Raw genomic sequence first — 19,394 nt, forward strand, 5'->3', positions numbered from 1 at the left:
ATTTTTTTTTCAGCGCGAGGGAAGAAAACCGAAACTACTTTATGATTTTTGCGGCCCCAAAGTGATCCAAAGTGGAAGCCATCCAAAGCCCGGCGCCATGTTGTAGTTGTGTTACAGTGTACTAGAATACTACACTGTAGTTGTGTTGCAACATGCATGCGCGTGCTCGCTGTCGTTGTTGAACAGCCCTGAAAGCGCTGCGTTAGGGGCGAGTGCAACCGAACATTACGGCAAGTTACGATGGGAACTTCTTTCCGTGCTACGTGATTGCGACGACAAGAACGGCCAGCAGTAGCGTGTCGCCGATTTCGTCTTGGCCGACATCGAACAAGTGTAGCTCGCCGGACCGTGGCTAGCACCCGAAGTGTTGCGGTCTGCACTGCGTCGTCTTTCATTGTGATGTGAGAGATCGTAACGCATAGAGACTGCCGGATGTATACGAAAGCCTACCAGCAGGGAGTGACTGTGCCATTTTTCTCTTAACGTCTCAGGTGAGTGTATCAGCTTTTGTTCGAGTTTTCAAACGGCGCGTACTCGGCGCTTCCGGTTTGGCTACATTTTGCGCGACGTTTCTCTTGGCACGACGTTTTTCTTGGCAGTTACAGACGTTTCCTAGGAATGCGCGCGGAGACTATTATTACTCGATTTTCTATTTTGTGTCTTGTCTTTTGTGAAAGAAATAGTTCTTTCATTTGTATTTTTATGTGAGTATATTGGTATTTTATATTTGCAAAGGAGAAATGAGTTCATTACAAAGTTGTACCTCCCAGCATATGAACCCAAAGAAGTTAATCCTGTCTTGGCTATTGTACGTATAACAATACAGCTATAGTACATACATAGCACCGGTGCTTACATATGGGGCAGAAACTTGGAGGTTAACAAAGAAGCTCGACATCAAGTTCAGGACCGCACAAAGAGCGATGGGACGAAAAATCTTAGGACTAACGTTAAGAGACAGGGAGAGCGGTGTGGATCAGAGAACAAACGGGGATAGCCGATATTCTAGTTGACATTAAGCGGAAGAAATGGAGCTGGGCAGGCCATGTAATGCGTAGGATGGATAACCGGTGGGCCATTAGGGTTACAGAATGGATACCAAGAGAAGGGAAGTGCAGTCGAGGTCGGCACAAAACCAGATGGGATGATGAAGTTAGGAAATTTGCAGGCGCAAGTTGGAATACGCTAGCGCAAGGCAGGGGTAATTGGAGATCGCAGAGAGAGGCCTTCGTCCTGCAGTGGACATAAAATAGGCTGATGATGATGATGACATACATAGCAAGTACATACAGCTGTAGTTGGCTTAATCGCTGTAGGATATTTTGTTGTAAAAGTAGAATTCTGTGTACTATTTTACTGCTGCCATGCAGATATACTTTTTTTCTTGTACCAAGTAACACTGACAGCGTTGAATGAAATTTAATGAGGTGTGGTGTATTCTACTAATTAATTTTTAAAAATTTCGTCTGTCATGTATCAGAGATTAGTTTACCTTGTAGAAACAATGTTGTGTTATCTCCTACGCTGCTACTGTTGTCCTGCATATTTTGTAATTTTGAAATGTATTTTATTTTTAGGTATTGAAGAAGCGGCAACAGCCACAGAAAGTAGCCATCTTATCCAGCACGTTATGGGTGAGAAATCGTAGCAGGCACTTTGGCATATCTCCTTAGCAGTATGATGCGATTTGTTGTAATTTTTTGTCCGTCGTTCCTGCCTTTTTCATTTTAGTATTGTGCAAATGGTAATACGTTAACATAGAGACAGAGTAATCACTCAAGGGCGAGACATGGCTGGAGGAGACAAGACACATAAGCCTCCTTTGTCCGTGTATGAATGTTGCGCAGCTACTCTGTCCTCATCTACCAACAAGCCAAAATTTCTCGTCAGGTACGATTACTAATTCTCTGTTATTACAATTTCATCAACGCAACAATGAAAGGACATATGTACACACACAGTAACACAAGAGACTTCAAATGATGAAGAGTCATAGAACAAAGAGCATTGCTGGAGCCAATGTTTCGACAAGGAGAATAAGACAAGTCCTCTTGTCAGCGTGTTGGCTCTAGTGACATTTCTCGTTCTACCACAATTTACCATTAAAAGGAACCATTATTGCTCTTGCTGAAGTATTATGCATTATGTAATAAAAATTGGCAGGGTGAAATGTCAAGAATGTGAAAGTTTTTCTGTATTCTAATGCTAGAGCCAAGACAGGCAGAGAAACATGAATAAGATTTAGAGAAGCACTTTGTTAGCACTACCCAGTTGGCCAGCTTCATTCGCAGCTTGCACTTTATTGCATTAATGACCATGAAATTAGTAAATAAATTAGCTTGATTTACTTTTGTCAAGAAATGCTCAACTTGGATTAAGGCAGGTTAAAAAATATACAATGACATTTTAAGATGGCAGGCTTGCAGTTGATTAGCACACCACTTGGTGGCATGAGCTCAGGTTCGGGTTGCACACTCTTTTTAATCTTTGCTGGCATTTTCATAAACAACTTCGGCTTCGTTATTGTTGGGGTTCTAGTGTTGTAGGAGCTAACTGTTTACCTTTATTTGTATTAGTAACCACGTTTCATGGACAACTGCTGCATTTTTGTAAATTACGACATGGTAGGACTTGAAACATTTGTGCAAATTTGTTGCAGGTAGAACTTGGCGGCTCCTGCTCCTGCCTTCCACCACCACCCTGTCCCGACTGCTTCCACTAGAGAGTTGGCAACCTTAGTGATGATGCCAAGCAGCCCGATGGCAGACGGCAAGATGCAGGTAAATACATGTAATCCAGCAGTGTCTTGACTGAAGCAGCCTGTAGCCACTCAGCAATGAATTAACTCTTGAAGTAGTTCCACTATTCCACGTCTCTCTATTGGTGCAGCAATGCTCAAGTCCACGCAATTTGTTTTAGCCGCCAAAAGGCTATGTGGATTAGACTAACCACGATGCACATTTTGATACTAGTGGAAACCACTTATACAATTTTTTTCTTGCTTAGCACTAATAAAGCTTTACCAATTTGAAAGCAATACAGTGTGCTCTCAGAAGTGATGTTTGGCATACTTTTACTAGGACCGCCTCATTGTTAAGCGGATAAACATACGCCAAAACTGAGTTTTCTGCGAGTTCATCCTCATCTTTGTGCGTTTCTGCATGAGATATTTCTGAAACCATTGTGCGTACACAGTACATGTCCTGAGCACTTGGATCACGTTAGTTTACAGCTTTTGCTAGAAGCCATTTTTTCTGAAAATAAAAATAGGTCATTTTGCCCATTTTTAACGGCCCATAATAAACTGATGATCAAGGAAAACAATTTTAGGTGTAAGGCCTCTTCATTCTCCAGGGAAAAATTTGGTCTGCTCTCACATTGAAGAAACCGGTATCTTGGCTATGCCTTTCGGTGCTTAGAACGAAATTCACATCGGAACTTACACCAGTAAAAAAATGTTTCACCTGGAAATATTTCACAAAATCATAATTTGCCTGATATTGAAGGGCCTCCAATTTTTCAAAAGGAAATCCGAAATGGTCGAGGGCTAGGTTGGGGGGGGGGACAGTTGGCATGCAATAGCCTTCTTACAGAAATGGGGCATACGGAGGGCCAAGTAACATACACTTGACATTACGTTAGGGTGAAATTATTGATTCACACAAGACAAAATGACAAGCATTTCATCCTATAAGTAGTTCCTTACATTTATTTATACTTTTTGCACATTTATTTACCTTCAGTCAGGTGATCTGTGTCTGTTTTCATTATCTCCTATGTGTAGATGGAAAGATTCAGATTTGTCCTATGGTGAAGAATATTTTGGTGTTTATAGATGTGGGCTTCTGTTTTTCAGGTTGCTGCGAAATTTTACCCGAGCTGGGCCACACACTTGAGCCAGGCCTCTCGGAAAGGATGCCATAATCAGACTCCACGCGTCGATGTCAGAGGATGCCAGGGAACCATGCAACCTCTTGTACCCCACTATTCAATGTTTGGTGACCCTTCTATGTGTTTCACTTATTTCGCAGCTGTACCTCGGCTGCCATCTATCCAAACAGCATCGCCAGCTGCGCCCACTTGTTGAACCATGGGCAAATATTGGCATGGAGTGTGCCCTGGGCTTCATGTTCTATTTGCTATTCAGGATTCTTGGCAAATACTGTTATAAGTTACATGTTTTTAGTACCGACTTTTAAATATTTCCTTTCTCTTGTAATTCTTAACATCTCCTGCTATTATATCTGTATGTATGCCCAGTTTCTCGTAGTTATGTTGTACTTGTGTATGAAATTGATAGGTTCTTAACTCTTGTACTGCGTAAGGCTAAAACGCTGACTTACATCATGTTTTGTTCATTTATTAATCTGCAACTCTGTAAAACGTTCAAGAATTTCAACTCAACTAGTGCCCCATAGCAGGATAAATTCAAGAGCAAAATTGAGCGCCTATTTCAAGCACCCGTAATTTTTTTAAAAAGGAAAGAACGTAGGAGCATGAAAAAAAAACAGTATTATAGTAGGAAAACCTGGCTGCCCATCATAAGTGTCTTAATAATTGCGTCAGCGCAAACATTGCGTCAGCGCAAACAACAAGCATTGGAACGCAAACGCAACAATGCGGCACCCAAACACTCTTCGGAAACCAATACCACGAGACGACCGAAAGAAAAGTTCCCTAAACTCCCACCCTTGCCGCAAGACAACTTTAAAATCACAATAAGACCGCACCAGGGCATACCACTGCGGAATATCGTAACACCCACACTTACGACAGCAATCATCGAAGCTTGTCAACACCAATTCTACGGGGACCAATTCATCCTACGAATCAACCCGGGATCTAACATAGCTATTTTTTCCACCAAGCACCAGGAAGTGGCTGAGAAAGCAAGAGGTATACGAAACCTAACGATCAATGATCATGCATACGCCGTCAAAGTTATGCGGCGACAGGAGAAGACGCGCTAAGAGGGGTGGTTCACGGAATTCCGCAACACACCCCCCCCCCCCCGAGACTTTGCTTGAAAATATGCGGGTGCGCACGCATGGAGTAGAACTCGTGCAGGCACGCATAATAGGTGACACCAAGAGTGCCGCCTTGACCTTTAGCGGGCCCATACTACCTAAGACGGTCTATTACTACGGAGGGGAACTTTTGTGCCACCCCTTCCGCGCCACAATTCAAGTCTGCAAGATATGCCGCGACAAAGGGCATCGTACGGATGTTTGCCCCAACCCCGACCGCCGCATCTGCAAACTATGTGGACTTCAAAATCCAACCGACGGACACCCATGTGAACCTAAGTGTGCCTCGTGCGGGGGGGCTCATCCCATCGGGGATCGAAGCTGCACCAAGCGACTGAAACAGTTACCACAGCGTACACCTCGAATATATCGACAGCAGGCGGCCAAACAACCACGGTGGTTCTTCTCGGAGGATGAAGAAGAATACTACAAGGATAAGACAGGACGCAGCAGAGCAACTAGAAGCAGATCCCGCTCAAGATCTCCGCAGCTGACTGTCCCTGCTTCACCCAAGACAGACGAACCGAAACAGAATCGTGAGCGTTCCCGGACTCCGGTGAAGAAGCTGGCAGGGATTCAAACCCCTCCGCGCGGTGCTGGGACTCCCCAGAAGACACTGGCACAGGTAAGCTGGGCGGGGGTCGCGTCCTCCACAACCAAATCCATCACACAGAGTGAAGAATATAAGCGCGTTCTCGCGAAAAACAAACTCAAAGCTAACTTAGATAGCATCAGACATGAAATTGAAATACTAAAACGCCAGGTGGAATCGTTAACAGCACTGATAGGATCACAGAAACCCCAACCATCCACACAGCAGCAACAACACCCACAAGACCTCGAATACTCGAGGGTCCCTCTACAAACCTCACCACAATCACCAATTTCACCAGCGACACTCTTCGCGGAGCTACAAATAACACTCACAAAGCAAATGGGCGACATGCTCGCTCAGATGAAAGAGGAACTACAACAACATATGAAGACACATATACAACCTATGTACAAGGAGTTCCAAGAACTCAAGCAATATGTGGATGAGTCTCTTCAAGGCGTTAAGAGGACCCGCAAGCGGCAATCTAGCACTGGCGACGATGAGCCGTATGTCAAATACATCGTAACCACGGAGACTGAGGAAGCAACTTTGGGCACTCCCCAACATGGCTAACAGAGTATCCAGACAACAAGAGAATCTTACTATTTGGCAGTGGAACTGTCGCTCACTACATAATAAACACGCTACACTCACACAATACATCAAGGCGGCGCTAGTCCCACCCGACCTCATTTGCCTGCAAGAGGTCGGGAAAACACCGAAACCCACCGGTGGTTATCGTCTTTACGTCGACCTTGATCACCCAGCTGTAGCGACCCTGGCAAGAAAAGACTTAGCCATAACCGCGACCGTAATACCCGGGGTCGAAACACACCATCAAATAGTCACAATTTGGCCGGTCAAGAAAGGACGCCCTAAATGTGTATTAGTGCACGTGTACAGTCCCCCTAGCGAACGCAAGGCCGACTTCTTGACAATCCTGAACCACGCATCCACACTGCTTTCAAAGCGGGACCGATTGATTTTCCTTGGCGATTTTAATGCATGGTACACTGAGTGGGGGTACGGGCGAGATACGAGCAAGGGAATCAATCTACTCAGCGCCACCCAGGCCCACGAGTTACTGCTGCTCACACACCCGGGAGTTCCTACAAGGATAGGCAACAGCGTGACTCGGGACACTACGCCGGATCTTACCTTTATCAACAATGACAACGGTGTTACCTGGAGTAACCTCGAGGAAAACTTAGGCAGCGACCACTACATCCTACGCACGACGGTGAACACGGCGAAGGTCCGCCTAGCCTTAGGGACGGCCAGGCTGACGGACTGGAAAAAATACCGAGAACGCCAGCAGACAGCCCCCTCGACACCCACTACGGCAGAAGGATGGAGTAATTTCCTAAAGGAACTCTATAATGCCACCACTAAGGAGTTCCAAACCACACCACACACGCCGGCTATAGACAACCACCTAGCCCATCTCTGGGAAGCTCGTAGAAGTCTCAGCAAGAGGTGGAAAAGACAGCGCCACAATCGTATCCTAAGGCGACGAATCGACCGACTGGCGGAAGAAGCAAACACCTACGCTCGAACACTCAATTACAACAACTGGCACAGCTTCTGTGACTCCCTCAGAGGCACACTGAGCACCAAGAAGACATGGGCCATACTGCGATGCATGCTAGATCCGACCAGTACGTGCACGGAAACGGCTAATGTCATGCGCCGACTCATAGGAAAGTACCAAGGGACGGAGACTGAGCTGTTGCAACAACTCAAGACCACCTACACCGGTGAGGCTCAAACACCTACAACAGCACCCAGAGAATACCATGGGGAAGCCAACGAAGATCTATACGCCCCCATCACCTTCGCAGAACTTTACGCAGCCGCGCAGACTTTCAAAAGGAACACAGCACCAGGACCAGACCGCGTCACCAATGCGATGCTTCGCAATCTCAGTGACACGGCCATCGGACAGCTTGTGCATTTGTTCAACGATCAGGTCTGGAGGAAAGGAGGTCGGGTACCAGCGCTATGGAAATCGGCCAACATCATCATGATCCCAAAACCTGGTAAACCACGAGAGATCGGACAGCTGCGGCCCATCTCATTAACATCGTGCATGGGCAAGCTCTTTGAAAGAGTCGTGCACACCCGGCTGGAGAATCACCTCGAGCGTAACAGCCTTCTTCCCGACTCGATGTTCGGCTTTCGCAAGGGAGTCTCTGCACAGGACGTCTTCCTCATGCTAAAAGACGAGGTCCTCAGCCCTCGCCCGGGCAGCCTAGACAGAATCCTGCTCGCCCTTGACGTTCAAAAGGCCTTTGACACCATATCTCACTCCGCCATACTAGAAGGCCTTGAGGACGTCGGATGCGGAGAAAGAACATTTCATTACATTCAGGACTTTCTGCGTGACCGCACTGTCGGTCACGCAGAAAGTACTGCAATGCCGCTCAAATGTTTTCTAGGTGTATTGTACAAAACCACAATTAATGTACAGGAATGACATGACAGTGGTCATAACTTAAAGCAACGGTTCATTACAGATGGGGTACACATGTATGGTCACATAAACAATTGCGCTCGGAGCGTCACGGTCACTGCCATATGAACTGCCGGGCCGCGGCACGCCTCAGGGTGCAATTTTGTCTCCGCTCCTATTCAATATTGGAATGCGCAAGCTCGCCCTACAGTTACAGGAAGACAAAGATTTCGGCGTGGCAATATACGCCGACGACATTACGCTCTGGGCGACCAAAGGCTCATACGGGGACAGACAAAACACACTTCAGCAAGCCCTAGACACGGTCGAATCATACACAAAACATGCCGGCATGAAATGCGCACCGAGCAAATCAGAATACATCCATATTCGACCACCCAGAATCCAAGCCAACAGAGCTCCGCCGTTACAACTACTTCTAGACGGAGAACCCATCCGAAAAGTTCAGCAGCTACGAGTGCTCGGAATGCATATACAGGAAACGGGGAGTGCCGGCATCGCCCTGTCCAAACTCAAGCGCACGGTTCGCAGTGTTACTAGCCTCATTAACAGAATAGCACGTAGCAGAGAGGGAAGGACAGAGACAGAGACCACGAAATTAGTACAGGCCTTCGTCATAAGCAGAATCACTTACGCTCTTCCTTTACAAGCGGCCCGACAAACTGACATCGACCAAGCAAATCGACTGCTCCGGATTGCCTGCAAGGCGGCACTAGGCCTGCCCGAAAACACGAGCACTGACCGTCTCACGGAGCTGGGCATGATGAACACATACGAAGAACTCGCCGCGGCCACACTCATGGCCTAAACGCAACACCCCAGGGGCGCTCCGTGCTAACGCGACTACGATACCCTCTAACGCCACAGTTCTGCGGAGACGAGACCATACTTATGCCACCTGATCTACGAACAAGAATTCATGTCAACCCCATCCCACGTCACATGAACCCTCACTACCACGTGAAACGGCGACAAGCCCGAGCAGCCATCCTGCGCAAAAGGCAGGAGGATGCAGACACATACTTTACTAACGCGGGCTTATACTCCAGAGGTGAGACAGCGACTCCTACTTATGTGGCTGTCGCGACAAACCGGGGGAGACCGATCGTAGCAGCGTCCGTACGCACGACTTCAAGTGCCACGGCGGAATCCGCGGCCATAGCCCTAGCCATCCGAGACGCTGAGGCCAAGAGCCAGTCGGCTTATATACTCACAGACTCGCAAGACGCCTGTCGGCTCTTCCTTCGTGGAGTTCTACCGGCCGGGGTCCTTCGCATACTAGGACCAAGCCTCCAAATGGACCACGGGATAACCTGGTGCCCCGCGCACACCGGAGTGGGAGGCAACGATCGGGCGGATCGTCTGGCTCGAGGTATAACAGGCCGAGCCGCGATACATACCGCTCGAACGGACGCCTCTCCGACACCCGGCAGCACACCGAGAGACATACTTGAGGCACGACGACTAGGAAGACGAACTAAAGCTCCACTCACCCCAAGCTAAACAGACGACAGGCGAGGGACTGGCGCCGAATACAGACAAACACCTACCCACATTTACATAGACTGCACAAAATATTTCCTAACACAGCGACAGATGTCCATGGTGCGACTCCACCCCGACACTAGAACACATCACTTATCAATGCACGCAGCGTCCGGCAGACGCCATCTCGCCGCTACTTGACGATACACTTAGCAATTGGTCGTGGAAGGCGCGACTCTCCGAACTGGACTTGGGAAGCCAATTGGCGACCCTCGACCAGGCCCGGCGCGCCGCAATAGCCAGTGGGGCCCTGGAAGAGGGGCTCCACCCACAGTGACCAAGCACGGTCTTAATTTAAATAAAGTTGTTTCTCTCTCTCTCTGTCTTAATAATGTGACTTCCTTTCAGTGCAATGATACCAGTGGCACTGGTGGACAACGTTTGAGACATGAAATCCATGATACCCTTGGCATTCGTCAGTGTGGCAAATAGGCTCGCCACACTTAAGAATGCCAACGGTACTGTAGGTTTCATGCACACAATGGTTGTGTTACACCTTGTGAGAATTGCATGTCTCGAACATGAAGGTTTACAGCAGTGCTTTGAATCACCACTATATTTCCTAATTTTCAATATATATGAATGCAAGAGTAATGGTACAGATCATGTAAAAATTATTTTACAGGCTATATGCCTATAGATACATGCTTCTGATGACGCAGCACCGACATGTGGTGGCGGGATGTATGTCTTTATTTCAGATTTAAATATTGCCTTCCAGGCCTGGGTTAGTCTACTACATTGAGAGCCCATGCACTAGAGGGAAGTGAATTGAACTAAGAATGATAAACTTCAAAATATCTTATTCGTGGCACTAATTTGACAATCAGCAAGGTTCTTTCTGCATTCATTTCCAAATTTGTGATATATTTTATATGACTGGTTTCAATAATGTGAGAACAAATATTTGTTTATTGTCAACATAGTTGATGTCGCCCATTTGCACACCATTCCTTTACGGGCTAAAAATTCAATGTAATAATGGGGTGTTTAAGGTTTTTCGCACTCAGTGTTAAGGGACACAAATGGTGGCATACAACAGAATGCACGAAAGAACAAAAAAATGCAAGTAGGACATGGGGCTTTGGGGCAGATGCTTTGGTGTGCTATTTCTAAAACTCCCTGCGCTCTGCCTCAATGCATTGTCTAACGCTTTGGTGGAATACATTGGCAGGCACTTATTCAGGTGAAATGCTTCTCGAAACAACTTTTTAAAATTATTTCAGTGAGAGATTTGAAAAAATCCTGCTGCATAAAGTTTTATATGCATATTTTAAGTGTGTCAGTGGTTTTTGTGTAGCTGCTATATTTTTTAGTTATGTCCTACACAGTGGCAAAGTATCTGTGGGCACTTTAATGTATATAAGTTTCACAAGAATGATCGTGCTGTATCTTATTCAGCTCGTAGACCGCAAAGTGCCGATATCTACCCAAACAGCATGTAAAATTACTGAAACTATGCAAAAATAGGACACTTGAAATAATTTTGAAAGATATTGCAATTTCAAGTAGATATTAGCATTCTACATACTTTGAAGAGTATGTAAGCCAAATCTCGTTAGTATCAGACAAATGTAAGTGCACAAAGTTATTTGCATGGGATTGTGAAAAAATTATTAAAGTGTAGCGGAGCTTTACTTGCATAGTCCCACTAAGTTTACATGTTTCGATAGAAATCGGCACTTTGTCATCTACAAAGAGCTAAGTTAGCACAATGCTTTTTGTGAAAATTTAATACAGAAGAAACTGCCCGCAAAGATCACTATACGTTTTGCCATTGTTTAACACATAACTGAAGAAATGTAGCAGCTAAACAAAAATAACATATATGAAATCAGCTTGAAAAACCCTCTAATTGGCTTAATTTTCAAACCTCTAGTACAAAAAAATAAAAGAAAATCATTTTGAGTAGCATTTCCCTTGAACACAAGATTTAATAAACAAAACGTGTCCCTTGCTATAGTCGCCTTAACATAGTGACACAACTTCTATATAATCACATGAACTTTAGATCACAAGAACTTTATATGAGTGACGTGCAAATGCATTTACTGAGAGTAAATTACAGTCGTTACGTAATCTGCTGTTAGGATGACTTGTGATGAGTAAAAGAAGCCTTCCTCATGTCTCTACTTTCTGCATGTGTCTTTCAGCTTTTTCTGTATGTGTCTTTTACAGCTGCATGCGTGCAGCTGAGTTCAGTTTAGTTACCACCTGGTCGGCTTCCTTCCTTGTCCTCATGATTCATGCGCTATCTTTGTCATGCAAAATACAGCTACCTGTGCTACATATTTCGCCAGCATGATTGATTTATGGCAAGTCTTGTATTAGTGCTTATTGCAATCAGTAAAATTGTTGGTGTCTTAAAAAAACTTAGTCCTAAAAAACCATGTTTAGGTCAACTTCAATAAAATGTTTAGCTTAAATATTGCTGTATGTTTTTTGTAATATTGACAGTTTTTAAGTTTGTATGCACTGTTGCAGATTGTATGAAAAATAAAATTGATGCACAACTTTTTAATATGGTGTTTTTCAGATCAGTTTTTAAGTCAAGCTAAGAAACATGCATGAGTTGTGTGGGAAAAGTGCCAACACGAGTACCATAAGGTAAGACAGCTGTTTTTACTCTTAAATTGGATTATCGATTGCCAACCAGTTGCTGTCTTGAACTTTGTACTGCATAGATTATTTAATCTAAGTTGGAATATTGTTTTTATTGCACTTCATTATCTGGTTCTCCTTTTTTCACCAGTGTAGCACTTTGTTATATTTCATGTGTACATTATTTGCATAGGAGGTTACATCCTAAGTTCTAAATAAAAATATGTCTGAGGGAACAGTGAAATAGGTTTAGCTTAAGAACCTTTCGACAATATAAAATTATGACTTGTGTTGGGGTGAATTGAACTTTTGCATGAGTGACATACTATTTTATGGCGTCATTATGGTTCAGAGTGACAGTTGCAGTGTCATGCACATACAGCTGCAAGGTGCATATTGGGTGTTTCTTTAAAATGTTTCCTTGGTTGGCCATTGATTCCAGTTTAATAGTAAAGAGAACTGTCTGGTGTTCATGGTGATTCTCTGCTGACTGATACATTTGACACTTCCAGAAGGCGGGATCAAATCCCGGCCGCGGTGGCAGCATTTCGATGGAGGCGAAATGCAAAAGCGCCCATGTGCTTGCGTCGTAGTGCACATTAAAGAACCCCAGGTGGTCAAAATTAATCCGGAGCCCTCCAGTATGGCGTGCCTCATAATCGGAACTGGTTTTGGCACATAAAACCCCAAAAAGACGACACTTCCAGAAGACAAACACAAAATTACGGAATAGTCACTTTTTGTTGCTAACCTGCCTTGTGCTTAGCTATGGATTCATTATTATTCTATGTAGTCTTTTCACGATAGTCAATTTGCACTGTCGGCAAAAGTGTGTGACTCATTTTGAAAAGCGGCTCGACACTGCCAGCAGAGAGTCGAATGACTTACATGGATTGGTGAGTTTACTCTATTTGCAAGAGTCCTGCACCAAGCACTAGGGGTATTGCGACACATACTAATGGAGTCATCAGACTCGTCAAGAATAGTTACCTGATTCCTTCAACAGTGGTCATGTGACCCTTTATCTTGAGTTGTCTGACTCACCTAGAATAGGTTAACAGACTCCCTCAGCAGTAGTCATGTGACCCTCTATCTTGAGTCGTCTGACTCATCTAGAAGAGTTAACAGATTCCCTCAGCAGTAGTCTTGTAACCCTCTTGAGAGGATCCAGGAGACTACTAGAAAAGAGTGTGCAAGACTACTTGCGTGAGGAGTTAAGTAACCACCTCGTATACATCACAGATAGTCTTCGGACTCTCTGGCGAAAGGGAGTTCGGGTGTCTCCCCCAAAGTATGTCATATATGTGGCGAGTCCAGACTATTCGAAAAGAGTAAGGGATACTCTTTTTTTTATTAGTGTGCGGAAGGCTACCCTGCACTGGGGAAGGGGGAGAAGGGATTTAAAAAGAAGGAAGAGAGAAGTTCACAGTTCACACGTTGCACATTTACAGTTAAGCGGTCATCGCTGAGTTTCGTCACAGGCGGTCATACAGGCTTGCGCACTTCAAAAAGCACAGCAGCGCCGTTGTAGCCCTGCACATAGCAAATGCACGAGGCCACGCGCTCTAGATCTTTTCCTCCCTAAAAGGCCTGTCGTCTAAGTGCCCCAAAGCCGTCCGAAGGGCAATCCTCTCATCTTCGTATCTGTGGCAGTCACATAAAAGTAAGAGTTCTGCAAAATATACATTAGAAATGCGAAGATACAACTCGCTAAATAAAAAAAAGAGTCGCTGGAAACAAAATTCACTGCTTGTATACACAACACCTCGCAACAAGTTATTTAAATATACGTCTAAGTCTCCAATAAATGTACGTATTTAAGCAAACGTCACTGTATATTATGCGTCAAACGAGACAAATAAACACGTTTCGGAGTCAGAGATAGTAAACATTGCGCACAGAAAGACAGATGATCTAGGCAAGAACAAAACTATGATCGCAGAAATCGTGATATGTACTCGGGCCATGCAGCGGTCGCGACAGCACCATACAGGTAGAATAATAAAGGAATAATGCAGAAATCTGTACGAAAATGTGTAATTTCACTGCCTGCACAGCGGCAACAATTATTCTGCACCCAAAATAAAGGAGGGTTTTGCTTCGTTTCAAAAAAGAAATAAAAGCAGGTAGCTAAAAAGGAAAGAAAAGGACAAACGAAAGCCACAGATGATGCGGCAAGTTACTACCCTATATACGAGTGTTTTTGGCAAACGCCGCGTGGGCCGGGCTTTCAATGAGCAAGGTCGGTCAAAATTGGTTATTGATGTCGTCGTAATTTCCGTATTCACATGATAATTTTGATCATGATGCTAACTGCTAGAATAAACGGCTAAAATTTCTGCGGTTTTAAAAGCTAACGAACAGTGATACGTCTTCAAAATTACGAGCTTATGGACGTGAAGGAACAGAGCTTTTTACTTGCATTAATTTTTGCTGCTTCGCTATCTAAAGGATAAACTTCTCTCGGCGGGGAAGTTGAGCGAAGCGGTCAATGACTTCGGACACGTTGATGCCGACGTCTCTGTGGGTGTATAGAAGCACCAGTCTAACCATGCGTTCCACAGACATTGTAGAGCGCAAGTAGTTTTTTAGTAAACTCTTGTTAAAAAATATTCTCTCTGCGCTGGCAGTGGTCACTGGAAGGGTGACTAGAATCTGGAACAGTTTGTACACATTTACATAGAACCTGCAGTCGCAAAGGAAGAGGGCATCTATTCCGGTGTCAAAACCTAAAACACTCCCTCGATGTCGTTGGCATCCTTGTTTAGGTACCTTGCACAAACAGTACGCTGTTCGATTCCAGCGATGTCCGTTGTTTCGTCAGGAAGTATGGAGAAGCAGCCTGCTTTTGCAACTAGGCTTTCTTTGATAATTTCGCCACAAATTTCTATAATTTGGTTTTGTGCATCTGGGCTTAATACGAGGCATTACTGGGGCAACTTTCCAAATGGTTCTTCAGGTATGTATCTCCACAATCAGCTCGCATGCGAAGAAGCACTCTGAAAATACCTGTGTTTTCAGCGGGGCCTATGCTTAAATTCATAGGGCCACTGTCCCTGTGGCCAACGAGAGCCAGATCTTGTAGCCCGCAAAAAGAATTTCCTCAATAATATAGCCATTTCCTTTCTCCTGTTTTCTCAAATTTTACTTTGCCTGCCCTGGTCCAGCTGATCGATCACATTGGGCACGCGTCCTGAAAATGTTTGGAGAAAATTATCAGCTGCTAGCTCACAGTCACCGTAATATTTAGTATTTTAGTGTGTGTGGAAGATTGCGAGCGCGTGCTTTCATTTCTGGAACGGCTTGGACACCAGGGCTCCAGTGCACGCATGTTGGTCCAAGTTTTAACAGCATTTACCCCATAAAGTTCGAGAATTGAAAATCTTTTAAAGCACACCTTTGTAAATGTCAGTGCACCTTTCGCGTCAAAAGTTTATGAGAACGTTACACCCATACAGTTTCGGAATTGAAATCCATGCGCTCCGTAGATTCCGCGGCCGCTGCGAGATGCCGCAACGCGCCCGCTCGCTATCGAAAAGCCCTTGAAAGTTTGTGCTCGGTTGGGGCTCCTTGCGTTACGTGACCCCAGGTGCCACGAAATCCACCCCAGGTTCCACGAAATCCAGCACGAGTTCGCAATGTTCGTGCCGAAATGTCTTTCGAGCGTGAAAAAGACATTGTAGACAGAACGCAGAATGATTGAACATAGCTCGCCTACACGAACATGTCGCAGCCTATGACACTATAGGACACCTGAACAACGGGACATTCCGCACTCAAGAACGAATTATGGTCAACAAATGCTTCGACATACACTTTGGACTTTACTCAATAACCTCGCTTTACGAGAAATATACCTTCTGTCCTTATGCAGCCTGCACAACTACTTTCAGTCAAACTAATCCTTGTTGTTTAATGAGTTTGTTCATATGCAATACTGTATGACTTCCCCCCCCCTTTATTTGCTTTAGTTTATGCTCCACTGAATATAGTGCTATGTTATGTTTCCCCCCCCCCTTTTTTGTCTTCCTGTTTTCATATAATAAGACTTTTTTTATGTAATCTATATTGCTCATGTATAAATTCCATATTTCCTTGTTAATGCGGACTACTTGTTTTTCTAATTGTTAAAGTGTATTACTACGTGTCTCGTATACACTTTTTTGTAAATTGACACCTTCCGATCTGTTTACTCACATGTGAGCGCCCGACGCCCTCTGTTGCCTTTCATGGGTTTTTGGGCTGGTCAAGTTGCCTGCGTGCAACTTTTTATCCAGAACCCCACCATGCAATTCTTTTCATCGGAAATAAATTATTATTATTATTATTATTATTATTATTATTATTATTATTATTATTATTATTATTATTATTATTATTATTATTATTCCCGGCGTCGGTGGTAGTTTTGGTCGGCGGTGCATGCCGGCACGAAAAAAATTTCGGGGGGAGGGGCAAGCCCCATCAGCCCCCCCCCCCCCTGGCTACGCGCCTGGTAGGTTGTATGGCTCGTTCCCAGTGCCCTTTCGGTTTAGCTTTTGTTTTTCTATTGCTGCTCTGTATCTTGTAAATGCTGGAGAATAGTGCGATGAACTGTACACATGTTCAAAATGTGCACCCAGGTGGTTCGCTTGGTGCTCCAGGCTGTCTCCGTGCATGTGTACCAGAGCAGGCGGATGTGTTTGTTGTCCTTTTATTCTATTTACCTTGTTCCAAACCTTGGCCTCATCCGTGTATGAGTTGATACTTGATAAGAATATTTGCAAGCTGTCTCTCCTGGCTTGTCTGCGTGTTCTACTACCTTGGGACTTGGTTTTCTTGAAATTTACAAGGTTTTCAGCAGTAGGAGAATCGCGTAGCTGCCTCCATGCTTTGTTCTGCTGCCTACGCGCGTTCCGGCATTGCTCATTCCACCACGCAACGCGGCGTTTGCTAGAAAGTCCACTTGTTTGGGGGATGCACTTAGAAGCTCCATCAATCATAAAGTTAGAGAAATACTCGACGGCACCATCAATTCCGAGCGAAGACATGTCAGTCCACGAGATCGTACTGGTAAGTGTTTGGAATTTCTTCCAGTCCGCTGCATCGACCTTCCACCGGGGAGCGTGTGGTGGAGATTCGTATTGTCTTGTTGCTCTCAGCACTATTGGGAAGTCTACACTCGAGAAGTATGAGGCCGAAGAAAGGCAATCTATAGCATCATCAATCCGTGGCAAAGGATATACGTCTTTCTTGGTAATAGCGTTGAGGCGGCGGTAATCAACGCAAAATCGCCATGTGCCCTCTTTCTTCCTAACTAGAATTACTGGGGCTGCCCACGGACTACTCGACTCATGGATGACGTTTTTCTTTAGCATGTCACGGACTTGGTCATTGATCACCTTGCGCTCCGAAGGGGACACCCGGTATGACTTTTGTGGCAGATGCTGGTGAGATCCTGTGTCTATGCGGTGCTGTACACGAGAAGGGGGAAAGGATGGTGGAGCCTCTTGCTGGGAAACGTCGAACACCGCGAAGTGCTTTCGTAGAATGTTCGCGAGCTCCTGTCATTGGTTAGTACTGAGCAATTTGTTTACCATAGCCATTATGGAAGTGTCCGTCGCGCATGCAGCTGAATGGGACTCATCCGTGGCATCGGGGCCTTCTGCGAGAATGGCGAGCGCCAAAACTTGATGTTCACGAACAGCTGCAAGTTTCAGATCCTCCGGTAGTACTGTGGTTTCATTGGAGCAATTTATCGTCCATAAGACAGTACGCCCGTCAATAGCCGACAGCGTGTAATAGGGGACCAGAACATTCTTCTTAATCTAAATAAGGGGAATGGGCTCTACGGTAGCATCAAATGTTCTGTCGGTTGCAGGAGAACAGGCGACTGGGACACATTTGGCAGACAACGGCAGTACGACGGTATCTGCAGACACACTAAGGGCACTTTCACTTTCGTAACACGGCGGGTGATCCACAAATATATCGGAAGGCTCGAATCTACAGTTATTTCACCCGTTCGGCAATCAACATTGGCACCACACAGCTTCAGAAAATCGAGGTCCAGAATTACGTCATGCGTAGCATGAGGTAAAACTACAAACTCTGCGTTATATGTTTCACTGCCCAAGCTTCCTTTCACACTGCACAGACCAACAGTTCTCCACTCACTCCACGAAACATATCGGCACGGTCCCATGAAAACAGCACTTTTTGTTCTAACAGGCATTTGAATGCGAGACTCATTACTGAAACGGTCGCTCTTGTGTCCACTAAGGCCATTGTTGAGACGCCGTCTACACGCACACATACCTTATTTTTAAACATGCAAATTGGCGTAGGTATTTCTGTCAAAATCGAAGACGGTCCAGCAGCCTCACTTCCAACGGCCGCGTTGACTAGTTTTCCGGCGAAGGAGACGGGTAGCGGCGCCGGGGAGACGGTGACCGGTGTACGCGAGGAGCAGGCGGTGGTGTCAAGCTCCGGTCGGAGGCCGGTGAACGGTTTTGCAGTGATCCCGGGGTCTCATTGGACATACGGCTTGGATAGGTGTACGCACGGCCAACGCGTTGCTTGGAAGGTATTGTAGATCCGTCGTACCTCGGTGGCTCGCGGCGTGGTGGGGCCGCGTTACAGTACCTGGCAATGTGGCCCTCGACACCACAGTTGTAGCACAAGGGAGGAGGGCGATCGACGAAATGTCGCTCAAAGCGATCAGCCGGCAGAGGTCATCGAACTGGGTACATCATGTCAGTACGCTGAACAGGAGCGGAACGCCCCTGTGCATCACGTTTGTGTTGAAAGCGTTGCCCATATCATATCCCTGTTCTGACGGACATGGCTCCGGATGTGCCCACGTAGTTCCAGCCACATCGACGTCCGTGACACACACATACGGTGGAAAAGTAGCGCATGGTGCTGCGGGCGCTGAGTGAGATACTGGGTACGTAGCCGGCGGTTGAACTGTGTTGTACATTGATTCATTGTGTCGCCGCAGTTCTTCGCGTGCTATTTCCCGGATAGTAGATGCAAGGTCGGTGGACGGACTCGTATCGACGCTGGCGACAGTGGTCACGTTTGCCAGTCGTCCAAATTTGGGTGCTATATGACGGGTCCTCAACGTCTCAAATGTGCGGCAGTGACGCAAGACATCTGAGCCGGAGGTGAG

The 19,394-nt window shown here is 45.6% G+C and overlaps 1 long non-coding RNA gene across 1 annotated transcript; it reads left to right on the top strand.

The window, feature by feature from the left end:
• Positions 1-193: 193 nt before the first annotated feature.
• On the top strand, positions 194-2,780 carry LOC125943604 (uncharacterized). Its single transcript, XR_007465787.1, has 3 exons — positions 194-491; positions 1,578-1,634; positions 2,660-2,780. It is a non-coding gene; the product is annotated as an uncharacterized LOC125943604 (long non-coding RNA).
• The last annotated feature ends 16,614 nt before the right edge of the window (positions 2,781-19,394 follow it).

The sequence above is a fragment of the Dermacentor silvarum genome, chromosome 2 (assembly GCF_013339745.2).
Source record: "Dermacentor silvarum isolate Dsil-2018 chromosome 2, BIME_Dsil_1.4, whole genome shotgun sequence".
NCBI classification, from domain to species: Eukaryota; Metazoa; Arthropoda; class Arachnida; order Ixodida; family Ixodidae; genus Dermacentor; species Dermacentor silvarum.